Source organism: Narcine bancroftii, chromosome 8 (assembly GCF_036971445.1).
Source record: "Narcine bancroftii isolate sNarBan1 chromosome 8, sNarBan1.hap1, whole genome shotgun sequence".
NCBI lineage: Eukaryota > Metazoa > Chordata > Chondrichthyes > Torpediniformes > Narcinidae > Narcine > Narcine bancroftii.
This window is the reverse complement of record NC_091476.1, coordinates 141,832,801-141,850,168: the sequence shown is the minus strand read 5'-3', so window position 1 is coordinate 141,850,168 and position 17,368 is coordinate 141,832,801. Positions and strand designations below refer to the sequence as shown.

General features: G+C 44.7%; 1 protein-coding gene across 7 annotated transcripts in view; it reads right to left on the bottom strand.

Annotated features, from left to right (window-relative positions):
• The window catches only part of ahdc1 (AT hook, DNA binding motif, containing 1), a 207,145-nt gene that overhangs the window by 189,430 nt on the left and 347 nt on the right, over positions 1 to 17,368 (bottom strand). The window lies entirely within an intron of this gene.

Sequence of the window (17,368 nt, the reverse complement as noted above, 5' to 3'; positions counted from 1 at the left end):
CAAATGTCATTGCCTGCAACGTAAACACATCGGGTAAAAGATCCTTCATCCTGCTCCCACAGACACAAACTCTTAAATGACCAAAATGCTTCTTATGTATTAGAAACAGACACACAGGAGCCAGGGGACCATTCAGGCTGTTGAACCTCCTTCATCGCTCAATACAATTATTACTGGTCCTCCAAAGTCTGTCTTGTTCTTGCTTTCCCCACATCTTGTTAGCCTTGAGAACTATAATTAACCCCATCTTGAATATACTGACTTTGCCTTGTGACTTCGATGGTGGAGAATTCCACGTTCAACTCTCTTTGGATGAAGACAATTCCACTATACTACCTCCTCCCCCATCCAGCCTCCTTTTCCTCCTTGTCCCACCTCCTCCTCCCCCACCTTGACCCACCTCCCCACCATCCTACCTCCTTTTCCTCCTCAACTCACCTCCTCCTTGATCCCATCCCTCTGCCTCCTCCCCATCCTGCTTCCTCCTCCCCTCAACTCAAGCCCACCTCCTCCTCTGCCTCAACCCATCCCACTGCTTTTCCCTTCATGCCTTCTCCTCCCTCTACCCTGTCCTGCTGCCTCCTCATCCCTCAACATCATCCTGTCTCCCCCTCCCTCAACCCTGTCCTCCCTCCCCCTTCCTCAACCCCATTCTGACTCCCCCTCCCTCAACCCTGTCCCGCCTCCTGCCCCTGTCCTGTCTCCTTCTCCCCGTCCCACCTCCTGCCCCTCCCCCCCCACGTCATTTCCTGCAGAACCCCTCTCTCCCACCCCAGTTGGGAACATCCTCCCTGCATCTGCTTGGTTCTGTGCTGTAAAGTATTTTGCAGTTTCATTTTTTTTAAACTCTACCTACCAGCCCAATCTAACTCTACTAACCCAATCATCCCAAACTCTCTGCAAATTTAATTCATTGAAAACATCCAACCTTGGAAATCATCTGAAAACCTCATTTGAAATAGAAACATCTTCAGCACCACTACTTACTAACCAACAGGTAACATTCTGATACTGTGTTAGTCACCATGGACTGATTATTTATGGAGCGTTGACCAGATCAGCATTCATTCTCCATCCCCAACTGAGGGGCTTGCTGGTTACTTCTGATGGTAGGCAAAAGTCATCAATTTCTGCTGTGGTTCTGGAGTCACAAGACAATAGCTTTCCTTCTCTGCAGAATACTAGTGAAATGGTCAAAACACAGAAATGCTGGAGGAACTCAGCCAGGTTCGTAGCGTCCATAGGAGGTAAAGATATATTTCTGATGTTTTGGGCCTGACCCCTTCCTCAACCAGAATACTAATGAACACTGGCAGTGGGGTTTTCGGTCAATTCAGTAATTTCATACTGAAAGCTTCCCACAATACCCCTACCTGTGCTCTGTTCCCAGCCATTAACTAGTTACAGGATTCTACTGTTCCAACTAGTAATAATATTTTAACTTATTTTAACCTCATGAAGTATTCAACAACTGGTGCCGCAGCACTTGAAGGATCACCTCCCAATTCCCAAAGCATAGCAAGGATTACAAGGCAGAAATGCACAAAAACAATGTTAACTTTACTGGGTAAACTGCCCCTCAATCCTCTGTTATAGATGAGAGGTCTTGACTTCTTGGGGAGAAGTTGGGCAAGAGGCATAGATGGGTTGAATCTTTTCCCAGGGCAAGAATGACAAATACAAGATGCATTTAACATGGGGGGGGGGGGGGTGCAGTGGTGAATTAAAGGAGATGTGAGAGAAAAAATTTTCTCCTCCCCCCCCACCACCAAGAGATAATGGGTGACTGGAACAGGCTGCAGGGGTAGTGGTGGAAGCAGACCCGATGTTTAAGAGGCTTCTAATTAAACACAGGGAATAAAGGAATGTGGATCATGCTCGAGCAGAAGGGATTTCATTTCATGTGGGCTGAAGGGCCCATTCCTGTGCTTTTCTGTGCTGAAGCTTGTACCATTAAAAATTAACCAGCTAAGTTGTTTAATGTGCATCGCATCCAAAGGAGTGCATCCAGCCAAGAAAAAAACTCCTCCAATAGCTAAGCCATAAAACGATTGCATCAAATATAGATTGAGGGTCATACAGAGTGGATACAGGCTATTCAGCCCACCATATACATGCTAACCAATGGGGACCTATCCACATTAATCCCCTCCAAGGATACGGCTCAAAGCTTTTCACATCTGAATAATTCAAGTACTTGCCTGGTCACTCAATTCTATGAGCAACCCTGTGTCTACCTCTCTCTCTCTCTGTACTTCAGAGACATACCATTGTCAGGGAGAAAAAGGCAGGTTCCCAACGTAAATTACAAAATCCAAAAGTAAAATCAATTTAAAAATGCATTTTATTTTGACAACACTTTTTAATAAATACAGTAAAACCCCTGTTATCTGGAATTCCAGCAACCGATAACCTCAAGCAACCAACAAATAAAAGCACAGAAAAAAATGGTAAAAAATATACGGACGTTTAAATTTCACCAATCATGCAACATGTAATCTCAAGCAACCAGAAAATTCACTTATCCGGCATCTACCAATTGTGATAGGCACTGGACAAGTGAGATGTATCCTCCCAAAAGTCTGGGTTAATAAAAATTTTAAAATACATAGACCCTTGTCAAAATTCCTTTGGGTAAAGCTATAGAATCCACTCAGCAGGAGCAGATGCTGCGAAACTAATTCATCAGATCATTCACCTTGGCAATTATGCTTCCTGAGAAACTAATTTTGACAGTCATTTGAAGAACCAATTAAACTACCTTAAATGCAGCAGTACAACAACAATGAGGTGTTTAGATGGTTTGACTTCATTAGCAGTGGGAGTCTTAAAAGAACCAACCAGTCAAGGACCAGCACATTTAGAAACCCATTAAAGTGTATAAATGCACCATCTCTACATGACCTTTTCACCTCTGGGAAGGATTTGAATACCCAGCCTTAGAATCTTATTTAATTCTGGGGCTCAAACTAAACGATGCTTCCTCACAATCAGAAACCAAAGAACTGAATGCAAGGAGTTGAAGGGAGAGGATGAAATGTCTGATAACTGTAGCTGTGGATTAAAACAGGCATATTTCCTCTTCGATACAATCCAGTCAGTTACATATTGTGTAGAGTGAGCATAGCTTGCACCTAGGAGCCAAAACATTATGCACCAAAGATTATGTTTTTGAATTTATTCAAAGCATTTGAAATACAAGGCCAGCATCTCACAGGATAATAAACCATATTCATTTTCAAATACATTGTTAAATGCTTCAGCTGATGCCCAACATTTAGAACAATAAAGACTGGTTGGTCATGGAACCTTGGCATTGACAGCCAAGGCAGCTCCATTAACTGGGAGGATAGAATAAGCAAAAACCATTGTTTGAGGGAACACAAATGCCTCCTCCCCTCACAAAGCTTCTCCCATCATCTCCAGTCACTCTGCATTGAATTTAAAAGTGTTTAAATTTAAACTTAAACATGACCCTTTTGGCCTGCAAGCCCATGCTGCCCAATTACACCCAGTTAACCTACAACCCCCAGTACGTTTTGATCGGTGGGAGGAAACCTCAGCAATTGGAGGAAACCCATGCAGACATGGGGAGAACATACAAACTCCTTACAGAGAGTGCAGGATTTGTACCCTGATTGCTGGCACTGTAACAGCATTGCACTAACTGCGATGTTAACAGTGCCACCCAAACTACAGGTAATTTTGTCTTCAATACTGATTCTGTAATAAGATGGGCACACTTGGGTAACTTATGGGGTCTGTTCCCTCACCATTCCAGTGACTCACATTCAGATCTCATGGAGAAGACAAACAAACTCCATGGCGTCAGTAATGAAGGAGTGGAGTTGGCAAGTTCTCCCTGTGACCATGTAGGGTTCCTCTTGTGAGAATTCTCACACTCTGGATGCCAGGGGAATGAGTTGCAAGTTAAGTTACTGGGAAAACAGGATTGTTGTAGGTGCTGGCATTGACTTGATGAGCCAAATTACCTCTTTCAATGAGCTTAATGTTGTCAGCAGGCGTCAGGGCTTCGAAAGGAGTGGTGTAATTTTTATAAAACTGCACAAATCAGACTTTCATTCAAAATGGTAAGACCTCTGGTCTAGATCAACCATTCTCAATAGGGGGGCCCCCTGGAGGTCAAAGCATATTTAAGTAAAAATCTTATTTTGTTTTCACCTCACATAATTTTTAAATTTTAATATATATATATATGTATATATATACAGTCGGTAGAAGTACAGAAGAACCAAAGACTTGAATGCTTCACAGGGAAGGGGGCCCATAAAGACTGAGCAGAGGGGGATGGAGGTGTCATAGCCAAAATAAAAGTTGAGAATGGCCACTCTGATGTGCTTAAACTTTCTGGCCAGCAAGAACAGACCTAATGATAGGATCTGATGTGACCAGTAATCCAATGCAAGGAGGTAAAGCCACTTCAAAATGAAGTTGGAGGGAAAGGGTTCATCTGGTGCATTGCCTCGCGTGGTCTGGTACAGGTTGAAAGCAAGATATTCTACTGACTATTGCAATCTGAACCAACTCTGAAGTGGGAAATATCTATTACTTTTGAGACAGATTTAAATTCAGTTTTCACGAAGAATGTTGATGTGAAAGGATAACAAAAGACTTAGTTGTTGAAACTGAGTATCAGCTAAAACAGAGCAGTTTGTCAATTGGCTGATTCAATGTAAATGCATTTTTTTTTAAGCAGATCTGAACCCAAATCTCTCCTTGTATCAACTCGAACTTTCCTATGGGTGAAGGTCTGGGTGAGAACAGGTGCAGAATATCCAATTATATCAGATTCCACCAGGAAGCAAATTAGCTATGAAGACGACTTGCTCAGAACATTAACAGAAGTGGGTGGGGAGGAATACTGAAGCAGGAATTTGCATAAATATGCATTAATTGAGAGCACCGAGGGATCAGAAATCAACGGCTGGAGAATTCGAGCTGAAACATTGTCAATTCATTTCCCCTCACACATGCTGCTCGACCCATTGAGTTCCTCCACAGTCTGTTTGCTGCTCCACCATGTGCAGTCACTTGTGTCGGCATGGAGGAATGCTGTGGTTCAGTAGAAATGCCCATAAGACCATATGATGCAGGAGCAGAGGTAGGCCACCCACCCATTCAATCTGCTCTGCCATTCCTCCATGAGCTGATCCATCTTCCCATTCAGCCCCACTCTCTTGCCTTCTCCCCATAACATTTGATACCCTGACTATTCAGAAACCTATCAATCTCTGCTTTAAATCCACCCAACAACTTGGCCTCCACAGTCACCGAGGTTGAAATTTCCAGAGGTTTTCCACTTTGGCTAAAGAAATACCTCTGCATCTTACCACTTTTAAATGGGTGCCCTTTGACTTTAAACTTGTATCATCTTATCCTGGATTCCCCAACCATGGGAAACAACTTTGCCACACCTTTTCTGTCCAGGCCTTTTGAAATATTTCCACAAGGTCTCAACATTTAGCACAGTAAAAGGCCATTTCAGCCCATAAGCCTATAACCCCCGGTACATTTTGAAGGGTGGGAGGAAACTGGAGCCCTAAGAGGAAACCCACGTAGTCATGGGGAGAAGGTACAAACTCCTTACAGACAACGCAGGATTCGAAACCTGTAACCACTATATCAACAGTGTTACCTTTATTCTTCTGAACTCCAAGGAGTACATGTCACTGCCAAATTATTGTTCCAAACTGCTAAGTAATCTGGAAGCAGTGGTAACCAGAGTTCTGCTGAATGATCACCTTCAAGGAAGGAAGTCTACCCTCCTTGCCTAGCCTGGCTGAAGGACCACTTCAGATTTGCAGCATTGTGCCTGACCTAGCCCACCAGGTCATTCAGGTTGTCACTCACACACACTGAGCATATACATGAATGGAGAAAGCCACTCGTCACCCGTTCTCCTCTATCAAGACCATCTATCCATCTTCATCTCATCCTATTAGGTCAGCCAAAGCTACTCCTAAATCTGAAAGAACAAGACTCGGGCAAAGGCTGAGCATTGACAGAGAAGTTGTTGGGAAGAATTAAATTCACGACGTTTGCAAAGCACACTCAAATGTTGCAGCAGTCCATGAGAATAAATCCATCCAACATTGACATGTCATTCATCCAATGTAATCCAATGTAATCCAGTGTACCCAGTGTGGCCTCCTCCATCTCAGTGAGACCAAACACAAGTTGGGTGTCTACCTTGCTGAATGCCTACATTCTGTCTACATGCTTCCAAACTTGAGCTTCCTACAGCAACCATTTCAACTCCCCCAACCATTCCTACATGTCTGTCCTCAGCTTCTTCGACTGTCAAGGTCAGGCTAAACCTAATCTTGAGGAACAAGACTTCATTTTCCTCCTAGACAACTTTATGCCCAAGAGAATGAAGATCGAGTGAAGCGTGATAGACTGCAGATGCTGTGATTGTAGTAAACACACCAAAATGCTGAAGGAACTCAGCCTGTCATTTCAACATTGATAGGAGGCAAAGATATATTGCTGATTTTTTGGGCCAGAGCCCTTCTTGAAGGAAAAAAAAAATCAGAAAAGGCGGAATCAGGATGTATCAGAAAGTCTTAGAATTCAAACAATGGGGGAGGAATCCAGACCAACAAAAGGTGTTAATTGGATGTGATAAGGGACTAGGTAGAATTGATCATGTCTGTGCAAAAGGAGACAGAGAATGGAGAAAAAACGGGGGTGGGGTGGGGTGGGGGCGGGTAGTGTTTTAACAAAAATCAGAGAAGTCGATGTTATTGCTATCTAGTTGGAGGGTGCCCAGTTGGAAGATGAGGTGTTGTTCCTCCAATTTACGGGTGGTCTCAATCTGGCAGTACATGAGATCATGGACTGACATGTCGACAAGGTAATGGGATGGAAAATTGAAATGGGTGGCCACTGGGGGATCCACGCTTTGCAGTGGACAGAGCTGAGGTGCTCGACAAAGTGATCCCCCAGTCTGTGTCCAGTCTCTCTGATGTAGAGGAGGCCACAGCAGGAGCACCAATGTAGTAGATGACCCCTGTAGATTCACAAATGAAACATTACTTCATTTGAAGGGACTGTTTAGGGCCCTTAATGGTGCTGAAGGAGGAGGTGTGGGTGCAAGTGGAGCATCTCCTACGGTCACAAGGGTAGGTCTCAAGGGGACGATTGTGGAGAGGGAGGAGTGGACAAGGGAGTCATGGAGGGAGCAGTCCCTGCAGAAAGTGGAGAGGAGAATATGTGTCTAGTGGTGGGGTCACATAATAGGTGGTGGAAATGGCAGAGGAGGATGCATTGGATTCAGAGGCTGGTGGGGTGAGGACAAGAGGAATCCTGCTCCTGTTTTGAGTTTTCTAATTTGAGGTAACCCCCATCTGATTCCACCTCTTCACAACTCTTGCCCAATTTTTTTGTCATCTCTCTTCAATATTTCTTCCCCCCCACCTCCACCAACCAATCAAGATTTCTCTGCTTGTCTCTCCAACTTTCATACCTTCTACTGGATCATCTCCGGCCCCTTCACCAGGTTTTTGTCCCCCCCCCCCCTTTATCTTGTTGACCGATTATTTCCTGACCTGTCGAGTTCCTCCAGAAATTCTTTGTCTGACCAATGGTATAGATAGGGTGAAACGAAGGCATTGTCATCCTATCAGCAAAAAGACTGAGCAGGTTTAATTAAATTAAGCCTTCTCAATGGTAATTGCGATGGCATAATGTAATACTGGTCCCAGTGACAATTTTTTTCAATTTAAAACAATTGGGAATCATTAATGCATGTCAGTACATGCAGCCGAATTCCCAAAAGGTGAGTTTACGAAATTCACGAAGCAGGAGGGGCAGGGGTGTTGAGTCATCTTAATCGATGAACTACTGGAACTCCCCTGCCATTTCCAGAGTGCAGGAGGGAGGAAGAGGTTATTCCTGTATTAGTTATGAACAAATCCCAACTTAAAGCTCTCTCCTCAATTTTAACACCCTCCACAATAACTCCCATCTTATAGACCCACCATCCTCCAAAATCTCTATATTCCCAAATACAATTCCTCAGCCACTGCCATCTGTGCCTTTGTTGCTCAGTCTTCAGTTCCACAATTTGCAGATAGAATGATCTTTTTGTCTTTAATGTGAGGATATTGTTTCATTGTGGTCTTATGAATGCAGAATGAAATTATGATGTTGATTAATAAGCGATGAGCCAGAATCCTGGTTAAATTGGTCAACTAGACCTTAAAGTAAAAAGACTCTGATTAACTGGTACTAAAGTATTATTTATATCTGGCCTCACAGAGCGAGAGAGGAACCAGAATCTCCCATGGCAACGCACATTACTAGAAGTGCATTGTAGGGTTGTCATGGTCTGAAATAACTCCATAGAATCAGTCTATGCAAATACATTAATGCTATTATTTAAATATGCATTCTAAAGAAAAATTCAATGCAAAAAAAAAGTCACAGAAACCATAGATTTATCAATACTTCTTCAGATTTGGAACAGGACACATCAATTCAGCCCTGGCTGTTGATCAGTGGTCCAATAGCCAAGCTAGTGAGCCAAAGACCCAAGTTGAAAACCCACCTTTGCTGTTTAAAGTCAGATACTAACCTGGAATTTTAAAAACACCCGACTCTACAAAAGGAAGAACAAAAAGCCATCTAGCTCCCCAATATCTGTTGTTTGAGTTAAACGTAATGGCACACCCTTCAAAACTGTGGAGCAAAGATTTGCTGGGGAAACTCAACAGGTCAGACCGCATCCATGGGGCAAAATGATCAGAAGCATTTCTGGTCTGGGCCCTTTATCGATAATAGAGGGAAATGGGCTATGTTGTGTATATAAAGGGAGAAAGAATCTTAGGAGGGGCATAGAGATGATAGGGCAGAGGACAGAAGGTGAGACAGGAAGAGGAAAAACCATGGGGAGTAGGGAAGAAATGTTAGGGAGAGGGAAAGAAAAAAATAATTAAGTATAGGAGTAGGTAAAGAAATGGAAATGGTGGAATCAGATGGGTGTGAGGCATACCACTGTCATCAGGTTTACGTTTGACCTCACCCTGACAATAGAGGAGACCAACAGACGTGTCACTGTTAGAATGGTTGGGGGAGATGGAATGGTTGGCTACAGGAAGCTGTAGTTGAGACCTGCATTTAGAGTGTAGGAGTTTGGCAAAGTGGTCACTCAGTTTATGTTTGGTCTCCAGATTCCAGAAGTGGTCACCCAGGTTATGATCGGTCTCAAAATTCCAGCATCTGCAGCTTTTGTATTTTACTCCAAATCGTTGTTGGCTCTCAATTAGTCAAGCAAGTCACTCAGGTCATGGATAAGTGGGGATAGACAACAAATACTGGCCTTTCAGCTATACCCAGATCCTAAAGAATAAATACAAATAAAATTAGCTGCAAGAGTTTGATTCAAGTCTTCTAAACAGTCACAGCCCTGAACCAAAGGGCTGAATGTCTAATTACTGAACCCAAACAGAACAAAGGTTTGATGTACAGAGCTAAAGCACTGTCACAATAAAGTGCATTGCAAAATTTATATTCTAGTTAGTGTCCAAAATGCACAAACTATGTAACTATTGTAAAGAAAGAGCAGGGGTGGCTTTCATGCATTTCCTGTAACCCTCAGCACTCCCACTAAGTCACTGTGGTAAAGATCTATCAGGCTCACATACATTCAATGATTCAGCATTGACTGTTCTTTAGGACTGGGAATTTCATTGCGTCACAACCCTCCGACGGGAGAAATCTCCAGTAATCTCTTACCCAGAAACCACGCCCCCCAGTTCCAGTGAAATATTTTCTCAGCATCCAGCTGCCAATTACCCACAAAATTTTATTTCTGTCAGAGGTTGCCTCACATTATTCAACTAAACTTTTTTCTGGTCTGCCCTCGAGGCAAAATCATGAGTCCAGAACTGTATACAGTACTTTAGCTATGGTCTCACCAATATCCTCTACAATTATGGCAACACTTTTTATTTTCATACTCCATCTCTTGAAACACAGGTCAATATTTAACTTGCATTGCTAAATATTTTCTGTAATGACTTATTGCATTTTCAGCTCCTTACAATCACCAGAACAGTTTCCCTTTTCATCCCTCAACTAATTTTGCATTTGGTTGTTATCAATTGCCTTGCATTTATTTATTGAATGGTACTCCTACGCAACTACTGGGAAGGCAAACAGAATGAGTACATCACATCTGGTTTACCTCATGGCTGTCACCATCTTCATCAAGAAGAGACCACAGCAAGTCTTTTACCCCAGATTCCAACACCCGTCATCTTTTGTCTGACCTGAAGTCTGGTCCCCATCTCACAAAAACATCTGGATGAAAAAAACTGTCACTTCAATTCACACCTAACTCATCAGATTCCCATACTGCATAACCATCAGACAGAAAACAAATCTTTCAGTATAAATAAATCTTTATTCAAACTGATTTAAGGTACAAGATGATCTCAAAGCACCACAAACTCAACAGTAAGTACATGCAAGGCACGTTTGCTAAAGCAGTTTAAAATGTAAATCAATATTCATGCTGCTTGCTTCAAAGCTGTAATCATTTAAATATTTTATCCAAATGTATGCTACAGAATGATAAAACGACATGTACAGCTTCATGCATGCAAAGACAGGCAACTCCCAAATCATCGAAAACCCCCAAGGTCTCGCACCTGCAAGAACAGGCCATGATCGTGTGTGACAAGTTACAGCAATAACAACATGGTTCCTGGAATCACTCTTCCTGCAGAGCCAGCCCATCAACACCATTTTCCTGGCTAACAAATGAGCTGAGATTGAGAGGCGGCTGCACAAGACCTAGTCCCTTGGTGAGAAGTGCCAGGTGGATCAACCAATTCAAAGAGAGGAGTAAAACACAAAAGTCTGCAGACGCTCTGATTGAAGTAAAAACACAAGCTAGGAAACTCAGCAGGTCAAACAGTGTACTGTAGTTTATATAGGAAAGATAAAGATACATAACCAACATTTCAGGCTGCTACATTTTGCTCATACCTCGATGAAGGGCTCAAGCTTGAAATGTTTGTTATGTACGATACCTTTATCTTTCCTATATAATGTACATGTCACCTGCCTACATTTTTCTCATGCATTGATGAAGGGCTCAAGGCCAAAACCTTGGTTATGTATCTTTATCTTTGCTATATAACATAGACTGTTTGACCTGCTGAGTTTTTCCAGCATTGTGTTTTTACTTTGTATTCAAAGAGTTTCCAGGAGTGGCACTGGTACTTTGCACAGGGAAAAGAAAGCCATGTACTGTTTTGTATTTTTTTTGTATGTATTTTTATGCAAGAAGCTTATTTCTAAAATTAACAAAACTGTTCTGATTGCCGAGGTCAGAGGAATTTTCCAGAAAATAGTTTTCCTTCATTTTTGCATTTTTATTTTCTACTGTCAAGAGCCCTTTCGGTGTAGGAGGTGCACAGATGTGAAATGAGGGCCACGCAGCTCTGGATGGGCATGTGTGGGATTTCGGGAAACTGCCTGACTGATGGAGAGTGCGCATGTGTAGGATGGAGGAGCCAGTCTATTCCCTCTCTGTCAGAACCAAGGTTATGTGCATACTCTACCATTCATTAAGAACAGAGCCCATCTGTTCCTCACCCCACCGGACAGCCTGCATCCGCCTCTCCCCAACACCTCCAGTTAATGTTTGATGGGGTGGCATGCCTTCACAGCACCAGCAATTGGGACTAGGGTTTGAATCCCGCACCGCCAGTAAGGAATTTGTACATTCTCTCCATGACTGTGTAGGTTTTCCCCAGGAGCTCCAGTTTCCTCCCACCATTCGAAATATACCAGGGGTGTAGGTTAATTGGATGCAAATTGGGTGGCACAAACTCATGACAGAAATGGCCTGTTACATGGACATGAGGAAAAAGTCTAACCAAGCCAGTGGTGGGAATCCAGAGACACAGCCTGAGGTGGAGACACACAAGACTGCAGATGTTGGAATCTGAAGCTAAAGGCAGTGCACAGGAGGTTCACATTGATTCCAGAGATGAGGGGGCTAGCCTACAAGGATAGATTTTGTCATCTGGAACCGTACTCACTGGAATTTAGAAGAATGAGAGGGGATCTTATAGAAACATATATAAAATTATGAATGGCATAGATAAGTTGCTTCCATATTTGGGGAAGACTCAAACTAGGGAACAGCCTCAAGATTCAGGACAGTTGATATAGGATAGAAATGAGGAGGAACTGCTTTTCCCAGGTGGTGATGAATCTGTGGAATTGAAGCAGTGGAGGGGACCTCAGTAAATATATTTAAGGTTGGATAGATTTGTACATAGTAAGGGAATTAAGGGATATGGGGAAAAAGGCAGGTGGGTGGAGATGAGCTTATCATCAGATCAACCATGACCTCATTGAATGGTGGGGCAGGCTTGACAGCCAGATGGCCAACTCCTGCTCCTATTTCTTATGCAAACACAAGGAACTCAGCAGGTCGAGCAGCTGTGGCAGAAAAGGGATGATTAACGTTGAGCCAAAACTCAATCGAGCCTGAGGAAAAGTGGAGTAAAGAGGACAGGGTGAAAGGGACCAAGTCCATCATATTTAACTTCTAGCTGGTTGGCCAATCCATATGATGCCACTGTCCCATCTCTCCCAATCAGAGTTCCTCTAGCAGATTGTGTTTAACTGCCTGTGCTGGAGGTTGGTTTCATCGTGGATTTCAAATGGAAACTGGATAGATTACAAAGATGCAGGAGATGAAACTACTGAGATTCTCTGATAGATAGCAGGTATGGATATGATGCTCTAAATGGTCTCCAGTGTCACAACCATTCTATGGCTGTAGATTCCCAAAATCCCCATCCACTTCCCTCCCACTGTTCCTTTTAATATTCTAAAAACTATAATCAATTGTCACTTAAACATCTAAATTCCATAAAATGCATCCTGCCTTCTACGCGTGCTCTTTGTAATTTAATCCTTGGAGGCCAAAAATTATTTTTGTATTGCGCTCGCTCCCTCCCTGCAAGAACAACCTCTCCTCCCTACACCGTGTATCCTATCCCGCTGCCTGTGCTGCTGGTGGGGTCTTCCAAGGGCTATGAAGTGTGGCAGTGTCAAGCAGGTAGGTCAAGGAAAATCATGGAAGGAAAGATCATTGGACTCAAAAAGTTTTCAAACACCACCAAACACAAATAAGTTTCCTGCAGAAAGTAATTCTCCCCACCCCCCACCCAGTCAAAATTTAAAAGCAGCACAAAAAAAACTGGATTTTTTTTCCTTTTTTCTGAAATGCTTTATTATAGTTGAGGTCCACTGAATGGAGATGACCAAGGATGATGCATTGATTAAGTTACTGCCACCTTACTGCTAGAGTAGTGAAGGAACAATGTGATCTCATATTTGTGAGCCCTCAGAGCATTAACTTGCAGAGGTGGTTTGACTGCAAAAACCACAAATTCACATTCAAATTCCTGAAGGTTAAATTATTCTTGAGATATTGAAGTGCGTGTACCTTCGTGTTCAGACAGGTAAATTGAACTAGACAGAGCTCCTTTAATGTGTGATACATTATCTGCTTTAGGGTACCAAATATATTTTCAAATTCTTCAACCCACACTTATTTGCTGCTTAGATGGCAGAGTTGGGGAATGACATTTGACTCTTTTGATCAACCCTCGTATCAGTTCAGAGATGACTATTCAGAGTTGCCGTGTGTCCAGCCAAAGTCAGCCCAAAAGTCGTTAGCTGGCGAAGCAGTCAGCTAACGACTCTTCATTGGAACTGGGAAAAGTTGGAGGGCCTGGTGATTGGTCCCTTACCAGACAAATTGTTTGTTTCTTTTCCTCCCTCCAGATGCTGTCTGACTATCGGAGTCTTTCGAACACTTTTTATTTTCATTTGTGGATTTCAGCACCTGATCTAGTACATTCACAGCACAAACATTTTGGGTGATGTTTTGTGATATCATATGTGATTAACACCAAATAAGATATGAACCTTCATATTATCAATTAATTTGGTTGTACTTCAGTCAATTTCAGACAGCAATACAAGTTAATGCCAAATCAACAAGAAACCACACTATTCAAATTGTTAAAGATTTGTTTTTATCCCAATTTAAATATTTTGGATAAGACATTTTCTTAGAATCAAATGAAGAAATTGCCCCAACTACTTAAATTCTGTTTCTAGCTGTTCCTTTGCAAGAGGGATTCCGGTACAGAATGCACCATACACACAATGGTTAAACAGATCCACCCACTGATCCCAGAATTTACAATTATGGATTATTATCATATTTATGTAATTATGGTCATGTCTCATGGAAGTTCCCTTTAGTCTCCACTCATGGTCACACAAGCCCCTTTTCTACTGGATCCTTGTCCCAAGAATTGACTGCCAATTTACTGGTTAAGGGTCCAGTGGAAAAGCGAATCAATCAGCACCCTGGCGTCAAATCACACAAAATCACGCTGAGGATTGACGGCCTCAACCCCTACTTGCATCTTTGGCCTCAGCTGATGCTGACATGATGATTAAACCAATGAACAAAGAACCAGTTGCATCCCAGGACTATTGTTGAAGGTAGACTTCTATCCCCAGGGATGACTTGTGGTCAGTGTGAAAGCTGGTAGTTGTTCTTTAACCAGGACACTGCACTGCCATTTAACTGGAATGCCAGTAAAAGGACCATTGCTGAGAAGAAGGGATCTGAATGTTATGAGGTTACTCTTCTGCCTTTTTGTCAAGTCATCTCTCCACAGCTCCGAGCATCCCAACAGTCAGAGAATGGACACATCCAAATGGCTACTACTGACAAACAAAAGAAAGCTTAACCCCCCTTCAAGCCTGCCCCATCTGATCATGTCCTCAGTTCCATTTTGTTGCTGAATCCCCACAGCCTCCAGCACCCTGGTGAAAAAATATTTTCCCATTCAGAACCACATTAATGTTTCCATTTTGATCCTAGTTTTATTTTCAAAGCTGGACAATTTTTCTTTTTCTAATTTGCCTTAGTTTGCAGGTAAAAATAAAACCAAAACATTGTGCAATGTCAAATAAAGCCCAACAAAAATTTAAAAAACTGTGACAACTGGAACTCAACCCCCCCCCCCCCCCCCACAATAATTAGAAGACGATTATCTGCAGGAAAGATTATAACACGACAAGCATTAGCCCCAGTGGCAAAAATACTGGAAAATCAAGGTGAAATTGGGCTCAGTACTGGCTAATGACTGAATAACTCAGCCCACATAAGCAATGTCATCATTTCGCACAAAAACTCCAGGCTGTCTTGAATCGTGTGCTGGTCACCCTGAGTAACACAACCTTCAATAACCTAGCTGGAAGCGATGGATGAACAATGTTATTGCAATCATACTGTGTTAGGCAAAGTCTACTAAGGACAAACTGGGTACTGCCATTGCTGATGTGATATTAAAATGATTACAGTCTGAAACAAGGCAAGCAAAACACAATATTAAAACAAATACTATTCATTCTGCTCTCCATGCAATAAACTGTATATAATCAGCTGCCAGTGAGATGTTTGTTACAAATCGAGAAAATAATAAACAATTCTGACAAGGCCACAATGCACAAACTGAAGCAAATTTACTTTGTATACATTACCAAGACTGAAATAATTTGAGACATTCGCTATATTTTTAAGCAAGTTTTACTAAGCATGTTCATATTTTACACCAGTTGCTAGATACAGCAACAACAATATCCATTTATACAGCACCTTGAACACTGCAAACACATCCCAGGACACCAGCAAACAAAAGTGGACAGCAAGCTACAGTGGGAGGTGGTGGGCAAGTCAACAAACAAGATGTTCAGGAGCATGTTAGGAGGGGAGAATTCCAGAAAGCCATGGAGGGATTAATTTCGGAGGTGATACAGTGGGCAGCGGCAAGTTTGGAATCATTAACGCAGCTTCTAAAATGCAGTGAGAGGACGTTCGGGCAGCATTGCTGAGACTGTTCCATCAACTGAAGCCACTGGTGGATGGGGATGGGGATCCCGGACTCCGGTGCAGCCAAAGCAAGGCAGTTCCTGATGGTAAAGAAAACATCCTCTACCCCGCCCCCTCCTCCGTCTCGTCTCTCTCCCCCCCCTCACACCCCCGCCCCGTCTTTCTTTCTCTCTTTCCTTCCCCTCCTTTATCTCTGCCCCGTCTCCGCCCCCCCCCCGTCTCCGCTCCCCCCCGTTTCGCCCCCCCCCGTCTCCGCCCCCCCCCCGTCTCCGCCCCTTCCCGCCCCCCATCTCTGCCCCTTCCCCGCCCCCCCATCTCTACCCCTTCCCCGCCCCCCCATCTCTACCCCTTCCCCCCACCCCATCTCTACCCCTTCCCCCACCCCCATCTCTACCCCTTCTCTCCCCAAACCTCTCACTCCAAACTTCTCCACTTCCCCCCCACCCAATATCTCCCCCGCAAACCTCTCCGCCCCGTCTCTCTCTCTCCCCCCAAACCTCTCCGCCCGTCTCTCTCCCCCCAAACCTCTCCGCCCCGTCTCTCTCCCCCCCAAACCTCTCCGCCCCGTCTCTCTCCCCCCCAAACCTCTCCGCCCCGTCTCTCTCCCCCCAAACCTCTCCGCCCCGTCTCTCTCCCCCCCAAACCTCTCCGCCCCGTCTCTCTCCCCCCCAAACCTCTCCGCCCCGTCTCTCTCCCCCCCCAAACCTCTCCGCCCCGTCTCTCTCCCCCCCAAACCTCTCCGCCCCGTCTCTCTCCCCCCCACCCCGTCTCTCTCCCCCCCCCCCGTCTCTCTCCCCCCCACCCCGTCTCTCTCCCCCCCACCCCCGTCTCTCTCCCCCCCACCCCCGTCTCTCTCCCCCCCACCCCCGTCTCTCTCCCCCCCACCCCGTCTCTCCCCCCACCCCCGTCTCTCTCCCCCCCACCCCCGTCTCTCTCCCCCCCCCCACCCCCCGTCTCTCTCCCCCCCACCCCCGTCTCTCTCCCCCCCACCCCCGTCTCTCTCCCCCCCACCCCCGTCTCTCTCCCCCCCCACCCCCGTCTCTCTCCCCCCCACCCCCGTCTCTCTCCCCCCACCCCCGTCTCTCTCCCCCCCCACCCCCGTCTCTCTCCCCCCCACCCCGTCTCTCTCCCCCCCACCCCGTCTCTCTCCCCCCACCCCCGTCTCTCTCCCCCCACCCCCGTCTCTCTCCCCCCCACCCCCGTCTCTCTCCCCCCACCCCCGTCTCTCTCCCCCCCACCCCCGTCTCTCTCCCCCCCACCCCCGTCTCTCTCCCCCCCACCCCCGTCTCTCCCTTTCCCCCCAATCTCTGCCCGTCTCAAGATACGTCTCCCCCCACCACCCCCGTCTCTCTCCCCCCCACCCACGTCTCTCCCTTCCCCAAATCTCTCTGTCCGTCTCCA